Below are 14,773 nucleotides of genomic sequence, written 5' to 3'. Positions count from 1 at the left end.
ATTTCATCACATACAATGGTTTTGACAACTGGTTTTGTGGTGTTTCCCCTACTTTCCCCCCCTTTTTTTTAAAACCAACAAAGAAAGAAAGTTTGGAATCACATACGTGCATTGCATCTTGACTACGTACTCAAAATCACAAATCAAATTTAGAGGTTCCTCCTTAAAAAGCTCTAAGTAATGTAAAGCTGTGCCAAGTTCTGCTAATTGGGTTGAACCTTCAATAGTTTTTACAGAATGATGCCAATCGTTATCTTCACACCAAACTACTACAGCTTTATGAGACTTCCCAGAACCATCAACAAAAACTGTGCAAGTATGTAGGATCAGACCAAATACAAATATGGCCTATGACCTGATGTTAAAGACTTGCAGGTTCTGCAAAAATTTACATTTATGCATGCCAAAAGCCGTGCTGTTAAGAAAATCAGCTAGTGCAATTTACAAAGACATAGATTACAAATAAAAAAAAAATCATAATTATATTTCACAACTGGTACATATATGACAAAAGGATCATGGCCTATTAAGACTTAAATTCATTCCCTGCATTTTCTTGATCAGAGTGACAATTGATATATCAGCCTGTTAGCAATCTCATCATACTGTCTCATACTAGCCACAGGTTGTTTCTATGTTGTAGCTATAAATAGACAAATCTGCAAGTCCAATCGAATGCAGTCAGCCTGTAAGGTTTTCATAAATTTATTCCTCAAAGTTTCTAACTCCATTTTGGCTGTCATCTTTATTGGATATTGTTTTCCCTTACCGGATCGAAGTCCTGTTTCAGATCTATCAGTGTAGTATTTGCTTTATCGAAACATTGGCTGTTAATACTAGTGGAAATACAGCATTTGAAATTTCCTTGGAGATTTCTCACTTGCAGCAAGCAGATCTGCGCCATACAAGCAGCTTCTTGTGGGACATGCAACTAAACAGAGTTCTCAGAAAACGTTATTTGAGCTTACAATTTACTTAACAAATCCTGACCCAAGAGAGGTATAGAGCTTTATGGCAAATACAAGAATTCATGTATTAAAACTTTGTTCCAAATTTGGCATTCTATTGATTTCAAAAAACAGCCTCTCTTTCATTCTCTTCCATGATCTCAAAAACTAGCATGGTGAATTTACTAAGAAGTCTCTTACAACCAGTTACCACAGAATAAGTGTATTAAAAAAAAAAAAAATTTGTTTAATTTCCCAGCTTCATTAGAACTATGGACCCACTGGCAATGCCTTTAAATTTCATCCCTCAGACTCCTTGATGCAGTATTACAGTTCTCTAGCAATAGCATTGCTTGGAGGGAGAATAAAACCTCCCTCTCGCCCCCATCTGGGATGACAAGACATCCAGCCCAGCATGAAAACAGATCGGTTCGAACTCCACATTAAACCAACCTGGCTGCACTCCACACCCAAATCAGTACCAGTCTGACCCAGAGAAGCATTGAGCACTCTGACCTCCAAAAGCTGACCAGTATGAAAAGACTGACTTCAGCAAGGAGGTAAAATTATGAGCTCTTTCCCCAGATGTGCCAAAACCTAGGAACAAGACAGAAGGAAAAAGAAACATCACCAGCAACCCCTGATTCAAAGCTGAGAAAGCAACACAGTGCCACAACAAGGATGGATGACAATACTCCAGGAAAAAAAAAGACAGAGCAGGGGGAATAAAGCCCCCCTTTCTCCACTTAGCAGCGGGCAACCAGGTTTTTCCATTTTTTTTTTCTTCTTTCTCTTCTTGCTGCAGTTCAGATATAGCCAAGGCCACGCAGCTGGCGTAACTGCTGGTACGAAGTGGGAGGCTCTGGCAAACTCCTCGGTTACAATGAGCTGAGTTTTATATACCATTCCAATTAGCTCAACAGTTGTTACATTCCTCAGCCCCATTTACCTTCCACAATTTACAGATGTCAAATACAGTATATTAAACATCAATCCATTATTCCATTTTCCTAGATCCAAATCAGTTCACATTCCAGCAACTTTTAAATACAACTTCATAAAATACCAAGTTCACATCCCTCATAGCATTTAGGTGTTTGTTTGTTTCTTTTTTTTTTTTTTTCAGTGCAAAGCAGAGTTTAACATTTTAAATTATTTTCTGGTCTCAAAATTACTAGATGACAATATAAGCAATTACTCTAATGCGCAAGGATGCATCCTAAGGGGGAGCAATTTGGAATTTCAGCAGTGACATTTTAGCAGTGGAACGGGTTCCCATTTTGTAATTATCTCCCCAAACAAAATTTGTTTGGTACCAAATACAAATATGCAAATTAAAATACTGAGCTCAGATATGAAAACCAAATACCAAGTTCAAATATGCAGGTGGATCACAGTTACACTAATTTAAGACAATCTCTCAATTTTTGCATTGCACCTTTGAACTGCTTACTGCTCAGCCAGGTGGAGGCACCACTGGGTCTCCCTGACAAAACAGGTCAGTGCGCGCTGGAGCCCCATCGGCACCTGCACCCCCGCTGCCGCAGCAAGCTGGATCGGGCAAGGCTTTTATTAGTGTCTCATCTGGTGCGCTACAACTGTTATCCCAAAATCAGGATTCTTTACTTGGTGTGCATACAAAAGAGCCAAATCCAGCACATTGAGATGAGACAGAGCCTATCACAGAGTTGCGCAAGTCTGGATACCGAAATAAAGCTAGCGTGCTAGAAAGAGAAATAACAGCTACTACACTCAAAATTTTACCATCACATTCACGCAGTAATGAACTAAATGACTCACGATCTTCTGTATTATCACAAAACGCACTTTTTGAGTCCATGGATTCTCATGATTTAACAGACTGTGAACTTATAGTACAATATAACAAAGACCTACTAAAATTGCAACATGCTTAAACAGATACCCACAAAGAAAACAGGTTAATAAGGAAAGCATCTTGCAGACTTTAACAAGTTTTCTGACCTGTGTGTTATCAGTTAAGTCTCTCTCAGCTTGTTGAAGTTCAAATCGCCCTGCCTGTAAAACTGTCTGAAAAGATTTAATGATTTATTGTCAGAGTGCTTTCCTATGTTTTAAAACACCTCCCAATACTGATTTCTTAGGAACACAACTGAAAACGATCATTCCTGATCCCATCTTGCAAGTAAAAACCTTGAGAAGAGGAGTGAGGGGGGAAGCAGAGGGCTGCTTGCAGCATGAGTGGGAAAAGCGGGGAGAAGGTTTTGTGGCGCACTTAAAAACAACTAGTAAAACAATTAACTCACATTCCTGACAAGCTGCTTGATTTTCAGAGAGGCAATACACAGGAGCACATAATATGTACTGTAAAACTCGCAAATAACATGCTGATAGCAAACATTAGCATTCTCTACTGCTAATTTCAACACCAGTGCTTCCTTAACTTCTAAGTTTTCAACCTGCTTATTGATGGTCTCTTGAAGATGGTCAATAAATTGCATGTAATTCTCATTGGGACCCTGATTAATAGTTGGAAATGATTTGGCTGCTTTGTTGGTTTCAGGCATCTTTATCATAGCTTAATAAGCAAGGTCTGCTGACTGCCTCAGGATTTCAGAAACTAATCACACCTGTAATTGCGGTGCGCCAATTAGTGTCTCTTCCAAGAGCTGGGGGATACCCGCCGCTTTCAACGGATCCCCATCTTTCTGACCTAAATGATCTATAGCTGTTACATTGCATAGGTCTAATTTTGCTTGAGTCTTTCATGGTTTTTATCTGATCACAGGGCAACATGTACACATACTCCTTTTCCTGTTAACTTTTGAAGAAAATGCTGCAAACCCCCATTCTCATCCAAGTCATCAGATAATGTGGACTAGAATGGTGCTGGAGAAACATTAGTAACAGGGGCGTTCAGAACAGTGCACATTCTCGCCAATAGTTTCTAGCATCATAATTATTAGTATAACCTGAGTCCCCAGGTGCATCCCCTTTCCCGTCGTGAACAGCATCATCACATTGCCGACTACTGGATTCACTCACTGTTAGCTGATCTAATCCTTCACGCAGTTCTTTTGCCCAGTTCTTATCCGGCGACTCCTTCTGCTCTCTCATGGAAGCTGGAGGGTTAAAAGCTGGTAAAGGCGGATACAAATTGGTAAAAGGACTGATAGTACACTTGTTTATGAGTTTAGCATTCTCAGCTTTCACAGGTTCTTTAGGCAAGTTGTGTGACTCCAATCCTTGCTATTCTCATCAGAGTTGGGTAATAGTGTAGCAGGACACCCGCTCGGCATTTTTCCTCCCCCTGCCCCGGACTGCTGAACCCTCGGGGGTGCTGAAGGCACAGCAGGGGCTGGAGTAGGGAAGGTATCAAAGACACAAACTGGGTAAACTTCACAGCGATTTTCAGGATTCTTATCAGGCTGGAACGCTACAAAAATTCCAGCAGCAACAGAGCATTCAGGCTTAAGATCTTTTAAGGTGGTAATTATAAGCTTCCATGTAGTTACTAATGATTTAGCTTCTTTATCTCCATTGCTGACCATATCCCATAATTTCTGCCCTATATCGTCCCAAAGTTCAAGTTTAAAAGCCTTCTTGGTTTCTGCCAGGTAGCCGTTAGTTCTACACCAAACTAACAGTCTACGTATGTTACTTTCTTCATATTTAAGTTCTCTCACAGAGAAAATATCAGGAGGAGCTTCACTCTTCCCTCCTCCTGCCCCAGCTGCTCACCTTTTCCGGTGATTTCTTCGACAAAATTGTCTGCGGAACGTCCATACGCCTCCACCCGGTTCTCAGTCCAGCTGATCCGCCTCCAGCTGGGCCACTCCAGGCTTTTCCCCAATCGTACTGATACGCCGTTCAGAGTATCATGTCAGGGTCACCATTGGTTGGAGTGATAACGGACTCAGCATTCCGATTCAATGTGAATCACGCAAAGCCATTTGTTACAGAAACAAGCCTCCTTATATATGCAACTATTCTCTGATCGCGCGTCCACGCTCCAAGCATCTATGTTCACGAGCTGTCCACGCACCGAAGTCTCACTGCTGATAGGTCCATTGATTTACGTCATGTTGAGGCCTTGTTATTGTAGAACTGATTCTCTCCCACAGCAGGTCCTGTTTTCAGCTTTCCAAGTTGACCTTGAAATTCCTTTAGGCCTGGCTAGTTCAGTAATCAATCTCCGTCTAACAGAAACCCCTCCACAGTTGCAGATTCTTATACTGTAGCTACAGGCTGTTTCCAGTCTGCCAGGGTTTCACATGCTTTCTTCCATCAGAATGCTGCTGCCTTAAAAAAGATGTTTGGTCTCACTCTCGAGCAAGTGAGAGACATAGTGCGCTCTTGCCCGGAATGTCAAGGCGTGATTACAAGCTCGCCCTCCCTTGGAGTTATCCCTCACGGACTCTCAGCTAATGACATTTGGCAGTCTGATGTTACACGTTTCATCCTTTGGCCGTTTGAAATATGTATATGTTTCAGGTATGCTTTGTGCATCTGCGCATACAAGTGAGTAAAGCAGAGATGTTCAGTGTCACTGGACCCACTATTTTGCTATGCTGGGAGTGCCACAACAGATTAAAACTGACAACGGTCCTGGATACACTGCTAGATCCACGCAATATTTTTTACAGCAATGGGGTATTTCGCATGTCACAGGTATTTCACATTCTCCCACTGGACAGACTGTCATTGAACGAGTACATTCCACACTGAAACAGATGTTATTAAAACCAAAAAGGGGGAATATGATGCCTCAGGAACAATTAGACAATGCAATATATGCTTTAAATTTTTTGATTTGTACAGTGCCTCCCTCCTCTATCACAGCAGTGGAAAAACATTTCCGTGTTCCAGATTCACTGTCTCAGAGACCAAAGGTTTTATACCGGGATCCCCTGCACAACAGTCAGTGGCAAGGGCCTGTAGAACTAATCACCTGGGGGAGGGGGTATGCTTGTGTTCTTCTTCCAACAGGACCAAAGTGGTTTCCTGCGAACTATGTTAAACCTTTCTATGAGTTGGACAAACATGATGCAGGACTCAGTACCAAAGATGCAGCATCTGTCCCTGCAGCAGAGGGCAACAAAGAAACAGAAGAGACCAAAGGAAGAGTCACTAGCATATCAGAATGATACAGATTTACATTATTTGGACTAGGGACTAACTGGTGAAAAAAATTTCAATGCATTTGTTTTCCTTATTAGTATGGCTAACCAACTTTCTCCAATATTTGTTAATAACTGTAATTGCTGTAATTTGTATTATTCTGTTCTATTGTAGGTTGATTTGTAATGATAATGTATAACAGGAAAATGACACATAAATGACACATTAGGTATGATGATCCACAGTGGGCATTCGAACTCACCAACAGAATGCCCCCTTTTGACTTTGGAGACAAGGGGTGACTGCACCACCACTCCAGAGTAGTTTGTCAGATGACTGTGGTCACAGGCTGGATTGTGAGGCAGTACACATTCCCCTGAAATCTGGAGCTTTCAATGAGGAGATTGATGGCTCTTTAGTACCTTCTGTGCCCCACTGTGCCTGTCCCCACATATATACACCTAGAATGGTACCAAGGTGTTGTCAATCAGATTCACCTCTACCAACTGGTGGGTCAGGAGGGGTGGGACCTTCAGTCAGTTGACAGGGTCCTTAACAAAGGAGGTGCCCAGACTAGCTGAGAAGCTTCTGGATTATGTTGTAATGCCCACAGCCACATCTGGCCAAACAATGAAACGCCGAAGACCCCCTTTGAGTGGTCTTCTCAGAGCTGCTGGTCTGTAAACTGGAGTGCTTTCCTTAGACAGGAACACCATCTAAGGAAACTTCCTGGGATTAATGACACCTCACTTCTTTATTTGAGTGAGTGACTATTTCTTGTGAGTACCCTGAAGTAAAAGGCTTCTAGTTTTGTTTCTTGTGAGTGACTACATGCACGTTGTGGATCCTCATTATTCTTATGATATTGTATTTAAATAATCTCCTTAGCTGATATCTGAATGTGTATTTTCTGTTATCGGAGTGCTAAATATGTCTAATACCATTTGTCCTGGTATTGTTAAAAAACAAGTTTCTCTTTTAGTGAATTTTGCCTGGCAGCTAAAGCCTTCATATTAGCTGCATTTTCCTGGAGAACCAGATACATGTTTTGGTAAACCTAGCAATGGAATGCAAACTTATTGATAAGCACGGATGAACATCTCGTGAGAGGGGCAACGAGAAACCGGTGACCAAGAAACTGACCAACTATGTATAACATTCCATTCACGTGAATACGTCATATAAAGTGGGAGATCAGGAGGATCTTGTCCCTCTTTTCCTTTTCCCTTCTGCTTATGACCGACATTAGGAGAGGACCTTGCTAGTTGTCCCTGCGAACTGAGGCCTAGTGAGAGACTGAATCCAGCTCCGGTTGGCTGCAGAGTCCAATCCAGGACTTCGGATGCTGGCTCTGCAGTTGCTGAGACTTTCAAGATTGCTTTTGTATATTTTGTATTATTTTCTCTATTCTTATTAGTAGCGTTAGTAAAACCTTTTTAATTTTTCCAACTCTCTTCTCTCTGTCCTTCTTTCCCTCCCGATCACCTGTCCTTACTGGGAAGGGGGGAGAGGGAGGGGCAAAATGGGGAAGTGGGGGGGAGAGGAGGCTAAAAATACATCTGCCAGGGTTTTATTGTCACCCCGCAATCTAACCCTCAACACCACTGAAATTGAATTATGGTGTTTATGAGTGATATGAAGTAAAATAACAGTCTTAGCTAATGTGCAAGGCCTGATTTAGGATTTAGCCAGTACCCTGCAAAATAATTACACAGTTTGTAAGAATTAGGACTGTAAGACAAAATGGCTAACATTATCTAATAGCATAAAGTGATTAGATCCTAAAACTTCATTTTCAGCTCTCAATCTGCATATATGGGTTTCTGTGGGAACTGGATATGCTTGTGTGATGTTTTTTCTTGTAGTCCTTCAAATAATCTGGAGAATGATACAGAATGCAAAGAAGAACAAAGCCGGGTCCTTACTGTGCTCATTGAGAACCTGATGTTTAAAACAAAAAAGGGGGAAATGTTGGAAAGTAAAATGTGAGAAAGCAAGATGTGTGGTTCCAGCCACCTGTATGATAAAGGAAGAGCAACACTAACATGACCATCTGGATGGTCAAAGGCATAATACTAACATAATAATATATAAAGGGCCTTGGACAGATTATTTTGAAGTGAGTTTCTCATAATTATAAAAAGTTATAGCCCAGACTTGCAAGAATGGTATCTCAGGCCGGATAACCGCCCCCAAGTGTATGTGATGTGTGAATGTCCTTGGGCCTGGTCTGTGAATGAGTGGGAACATAACTGAAACAAAGATAACATGAGTGTGGTGTGTTTTTAATAACAATTACTGGAAAAACATGTAACATCTTAGTCCAGGCCCCTATCTGTAAATCCTATTAATTGTCAGTGGCTAATAAAGAGAGGGTCTCAGCCTGGCTCAGCTCTCTGCTTGACCCGGCTCTGCGCTCCTTCCTGAACAAGATCTCTGACTGTACATGCATCTCTGTCTGCATCCCAGTATGCGTTGTCCCTAATCGCCTCAGCAGGGAGAAGAGCTCTTGAGACCCTTCCTGTGCTGTGTTTATGTAGCCAGTGTCATGATCTTGCTGGAAGGCATAGTGTCCTGTTTTTTTTAAAAACAAGACAAGTTTCTCTTTTAGTGAATTTTCCTTTCAGCTAAAGTCTTCTTAGTAACTGAACTTTTCTAAAGTAGGATACATGTTTTGGTAGACATAGCAATGGAATGCAAGGTCACTAATAAGGATGCACGTCCCGTAAGTGAGAGGGGCAAGAAGGAGGGAACTGAACAGGTGACTAAAACTGACCAATTAAATATTCCATCCCATTCACGTGATACTTTATATAAAAGTGGGAGATCACAAGGATCTCGTCCCTTTTTTCGCTCTTTGATTATGGCCGGCATTTGGGAAGGACCCTGCGAGTTGTCCCTGTGAACTGAGGCCTAGTGACAGACTGAATCCAGTTCCAGTTTGCTGCAGAGACCAGCCCAGGACTTCCGGGTGCCTGCTGCTGCTGCCGGAGCAGTTCTTTGCCAGGATTTTCAAGATCAGTTTTGTATATTTTGTATTATTTTATCTGTTTTATTAAGCAGCATTAGTAAAACACTTTTAATTTTTTCCAACTCTCTCTCTCTCTGTCCTTCTTTGCCTTCCAGTCGCCTGTATTTAGTGGGGAGGGAGGGCTAAGGGGGCTGGGGGGAAGAAGAGGGGGTTAACAAAGCATCTGCCACAGTTTATTTTCCCCCTGCAATCAAACCGTGACACATAGTCAGCTATGGACTGCTAAATATAATCTAGACCTCCATGGCTGCATCCTGTGGTGTATTCCGCTCACTGTGTTCAGAGTTTCCAAATCATGGGCCGGCTTACATAGCACCTGATCTGCTAGCAACAAATGGGATGGACCTGTCTCAAAAGGGAAAAAGATCCTGGAGCAGGAGTTAGCAGGAACTATTGAGAGGGCTTCAAACTAGCTTTGAAGGGGGAGGAAACCAGGTGTGGCAGAGACACATCCAAGGGTGACAGGCTGGCATCTGAGGGTAGTGCTAACGGGGCCCTTTGGTCTGGAATCAATGGCTCAGCTGAAGTGCATCTATACAAATGCACGCAGCATGGGCAACAAGCAGGAGGAACTGGAAGCCCTTGTGAGGCAGAAAAACTGTGAAACATGGTGCGATGACTCTCATAACTGGAGCACTGCAGTGGATGGCTATAAACTCTTCAGAAGGGATAGGCAAGGAAGGAGAAGAGATGGGGTAGCCATGTGTGTTAGGAAAGGTTTTGACTGTGTGGAATTTGAAGAGGGTAATTATAGGGTTGAGTGTCTATGGGTGAGAATCAAGGGGAAGGGCAACAAGGCGGACATCCTGGTTGGGGTCTGTTACAGACCACCCAACCAGGATGAAGAGGCAGATGAAATATTTTGCAGGCAGCTGGGAGAAGTCTCCTGATCACTAGCCCTTGTTCTTATGGGGGACTTCAACCTACCAGATGTCTGCTGGAAATACAACGCAGCAGAGAGGAAGCAGTCTAGGAGGTTCCTTCAGTGCATGGAAGACAACTTCCTGACACAGCTGGTTAGTGAGCCTACCAGGGATGGAACCCCAATGGATCTGTTTTTTGTTAACAGAAAAGGACTCATGGGAAATGTGTCAGTTGGAGATTGCCTTGGGTATAGTGATCATGAAATGATTGAGTTCACTATCCTTGGAGAAGTTAGGAGGGTGGTCAGCAGAACTGCCACTTTGGACTTCTGAAGGGCAGACTTTGACCTCTTCAGAAGGCTGGTTGGCAGAGTCCCTTGGGAGGCAGTCCTGAAGGACAAAGGAGTCCAGGAAGGCTGGTCTCTCTTCAAGAAGGTAATCTTAGAGGTTCAGGAGCAGACCATCCCCATGTGCCGGAAGGCAAGCCAGCAAGGAAGAAGGCCGGCCTGGCTGAATAGAGAGCTGTGTCTGGAACATAGGAATAAAAAGAGAATTTATAACCTTTGGAAGGAGGGGCAGGCCACTCAAGAGGAATACAAGAATTCTGTGAGGTTGTGCAGGGAGAAAAATAGGAGGGCCAAAGATGAACTAGAGCTGAACCTGGCTACTGCTGTGAAAGGCAATAAGAAATGTTTCTATAAATATATTAGCAACAAGAGGAGGGTTAAGGAGAATCTCCATCCCCTGATGGATGCAGAGGGAAATATAGTGACAGAAGATGAGGGAAAGGCTAAGGTATTAAATGCCTTCTTTGCCTCAGTCTTTAATAGTCAGAACAGTTGTGCTCCAGGTACCCAGCCCCCTGAGACAGAAGAAAGGGATGGGGAGCAGAATGAAGCCCCATTAATCCAAGGGGAAATGGTTAGAAACCTGCTACACCACTTGGACATGCACAAGTCTATTGGGCCAGATGGGATCCATCCAAAGGGTCTGAGGGAGCTGGTGGAGGTGATCACTAAACCACTTTCCATTTTCGGTCAGCAATCTTAGCTAACTGGGGAAGTCCTGGTTGACTGGAAGTTGGCAAACGTGACACCCATCTACAAGAAGGGCCGGAAGGACGATCTGGGGAACTACAGACCTGTCAGTCTTACCTCAGTGCTGGGTGAGGTCATGGAGCAGATGATACTGAGTGATATCACATGGCACATTCAAGAGAACCGTATTATCAGGTCCAGTCAACATGGGTTTATGAAAGGCAGGTCCTGTTTGACCAACCTGATCTCCTTCTATGACAAGGTGACCCAACTAGTAGATGAGGGAAAGGCTGTGAATGTTGTGTACTCAGACTTCTGTAAGGCCTTTGACACTGTATCCCACAGCATTCTCCTGGAGAAGTTGGCAGCTCGTGGCCTGGATGGGTATATTCTGCAATGAATAAAGAACTGGCTGGAGGGCCAGGCCCAAAGAGTTGTGGTCAATGGAGCCAAATCCAGTTGGCAGCCGGTCATGAGTGGTGTCTCCCAGGGCTCAGTACTGGGGCCAGTTCTGTTTAATCTCTTTATCAATGATCTGGATGAAGGTATTGAGTAAGTTTGCAGATGACACCAAATTGGGTGGGAGTGTTGATCTGCTGGAGGGTAGGATGGCCATACAGAGGGTTCTGGACCAGCTGGATCGTTGGACTGAGGCCAACTGTATGAAGTTTAACAAGACCAAATGCCGGGTCCTGCACTTGGGTCATAACAAGCCCAGGCAACACTACAGGCTCAGAGAAGAGTGGCTGGAAAGCTACCTGGCAGAGAGTGATCTGGGCGTGTTGAATGACAGTCAGCTGAATATGACCCAGCAGTGTGCCCAGGTGGCCAAAAAGGCCAACAGCATCCTGGCTTTTATCAGGAATAGTGTGGCCAGCAGGACTAGAGAAGTGATTGTCCCCTGTACTCGGCACTTGTGAGACCGCACCTTGAATACTGTGTTCAGTTTTGGGCCCCTCATCATAAGAAGGTCATTGAAGTACTAGAGAGAGTGAAGAGGAGGGCAACGAAGCTGGTGAGGGGCCTGGAGCACAAGTCTTATGAGGAGCAGTTGAGGGGACTGGGGCTGTTCAGCCATGAGAAAAGTAGGCTGAGGTAAGACCTTATCACTCTGTACAACTACCTGAAAGGAGGTTGTAGCATGGAGGGTGTTGGCCTCTTCTCCCAAGTAGTAAGTGATAGAACAAAAGGAAATGGCCTCAAGTTGTGCCAGGGGAGGTTTAGATTGGACATTAGGAAAAAAGTCTTCATGGAAAGGATTGTCAGGCATCGGAAAAGTCTGCCCAGGGAAGTGGTGGAATCACCATCTCTGGAGGTGTTTAAAACGCATTTAGATGAGGTTCTTAGGGACATGGTTTAGTGCTAAAGTTAGGTTATGGTTGGACTTGATAATCCTGAGGGTCTTTTCCAACTGAAATGAGTCTATGATTCTATGTTTTAAGCTTTAGCTTGATAAAATAAACCAAATTTACACCTGCAACCTGAGAAATGCTACATTTTTTTCCAGGCTCCGGGGTGTGGTAGAATTCCCAGGGCAGGTTTAGATGTCGTCAGTTGGCTACACAGCATCCCTTCCTTAAATGTCAAGGCCTTAGCTGACAGTGTTTGTATAGGCTGTGAAGTTTGTGGAGAGAACTTATCCTCAGCAAATGTTTAGCCAGAGCCTCTCTGAAAAACAACAGGAAAGTGGGGAACAAATATAAGATTCAGTGATTGCCCTGATTTGTCAAACTCTCCAAAGATCCATGGCAATAACTGAGGCCAAAACATCTTTAGTCAGCCCCCAAGGTTTTTGTAAGCTCTGCCTGCCCTCATCCCAGACCTCACAATTCCTAAATAGAACCGGCAGAGTGTTTGGGGAAAAGCTGTGATTTTCTCTGAGAAATCAACCATTGTGTGGGAGCCCTAAAAATGGTGCCATGGTATGTACACACTATGGTTTTGTTTGTTCAAGCATTCTTGCTCATAGAAATAGTAAAAACTAAGTCCTCATTGTACATGTACATAGGATGAATATTCTGAGTTTCAGTCTGTTCTGTTCTCTTTCCCATTAATAACTAGGGTAATCTTCTTTCAAACTCAAAATGTCATGACTCTAAAGCTAGGAAGACATTACATGCTTAAGAAGATGTATTCAACTTTTGGTGTATATACTTTATACATAAAGTAAAATATTTAAAAGCTAATTTTTACTTGTTCGGTCTAACAGAATTAGAAAGCAGGTAGGGTTTTTTTGTTGCTGTTGGCTTTTTGTTGTTTTGTTTGTTTGTTTTTTTCAAAGTATTGCTTTACTTTTTTTTTTCTCCCTAAGATCTTAATAGCAAAAATGACGTCCTTTGTGGCCTACTTCCCATTTTCAAATTAAACTATATGACACAGGGATTTCGTTTTCTTTATTCTATTATTCTTATTTTTGGTTGATTATATCTGTGTCCTACCATATTCAAAACTGAGTTATATATTTCCATGGGGAGACAGAGCAGGAAGGAAATTACTTGTTGTAACCATCATTCTCACTATGATATAAACACTTCTGTGAGAGGATGGTTATCTAAAAATAATTGAATTCTCCATTTACCTTATCTCCACTGGAAACTTGTTCCTGTCAAGAGGGATGCTTGGTCTCCAGATCTTGTGTATCTTTGCCCAGGCTTTATGCATGGCATGAGATAACAGTAAGTACTAACTCAGTAGATTCTAGATCAAAATCTAGTACTATGCTGTGATCATTAGCATAGTTTGCTGAAAATATTACCTGAAGCATATATTTTTCAGCTTTTAGTCTTTGTTGTATTTGCCTGCTTGGCAGTTTCATATTAGGACAGTTAGTTCTAAAAATAAGTATTTTAAAGTATAGTTTTGGGAGCTGAAGTTGACAAATAGATATTAGATTCACTTACTGCCAAAATTTCAGTACTATTTATATTGGTAACTGCCAGTTTAAAAGAAAAACTCCACTTAACAGGGATGTAGGAAACTCTCAACTTATCCAAATACTGCATGTTTACAATTCAAACATTTCATTTTTATGTTTCAGATTGAAAGTAACGATCAATACTTTAAAAAGGATATACTTAAAGTCAGATTCCTAAACACCTACAAAGGATGCTTAAAGGCCACTTAGAAATCTGAAACCAGGTTAATTTTGTGTAGGGAGCTAATTTGAGGCAACTAGATGTGAAACTATTAGAAATTGTTGCTCATTTGGCCAATATGAATTGTGGAAAAGATTAAGGGCAAGTGCTAGATGGCTTCCTAGCCAAGGAGATCATTCTAGATTCTGGAAATACACACAGGCTGTCAAATGCATTAAGGAAACAAGTTTTTTCTCCCAGGCAAAAATGAACAAGAGCTTCAAAATGAGATTAATAACAAGAATTTTAAAAGTATTCTGAAATAATATAAGATTTTTATATATAAACGCAATTTTCTATAGTTAATTTCATAATTCAGCAGAACAAATTTGCACCTTCTCAATGTCTTACTCTCTTTTCTAAGCAACTCTTTCTAAATATTGGTTTTTTATGTTCCAAATTGTCTTTGCATGTGACATTTCATTTTTTTATCCTGCTTATGGCAACAATGTAATAAAGTTCAAGTGCTTAAGCAAACGTCTTCATTTATTAAGTGTAGAGAGATTATACTGCTCCAATGATAGCTTTTCTCTGTTGTAACTAATGAGTATGATAGGGGATGCACTGATTCCCAGACCTCAGAGATACGGTAAAAATATTCAGATTGAAAAATATAGTCATACACATTAATAGAAAAGCTGCCTGTATGAATCGCTGTCTC

Source organism: Patagioenas fasciata, chromosome W, assembly GCF_037038585.1.
Source record: "Patagioenas fasciata isolate bPatFas1 chromosome W, bPatFas1.hap1, whole genome shotgun sequence".
Taxonomy (NCBI): domain Eukaryota; kingdom Metazoa; phylum Chordata; class Aves; order Columbiformes; family Columbidae; genus Patagioenas; species Patagioenas fasciata.
The sequence above is the reverse complement of the archived record's forward strand: the minus strand, read 5'-3'. Positions refer to the sequence as shown.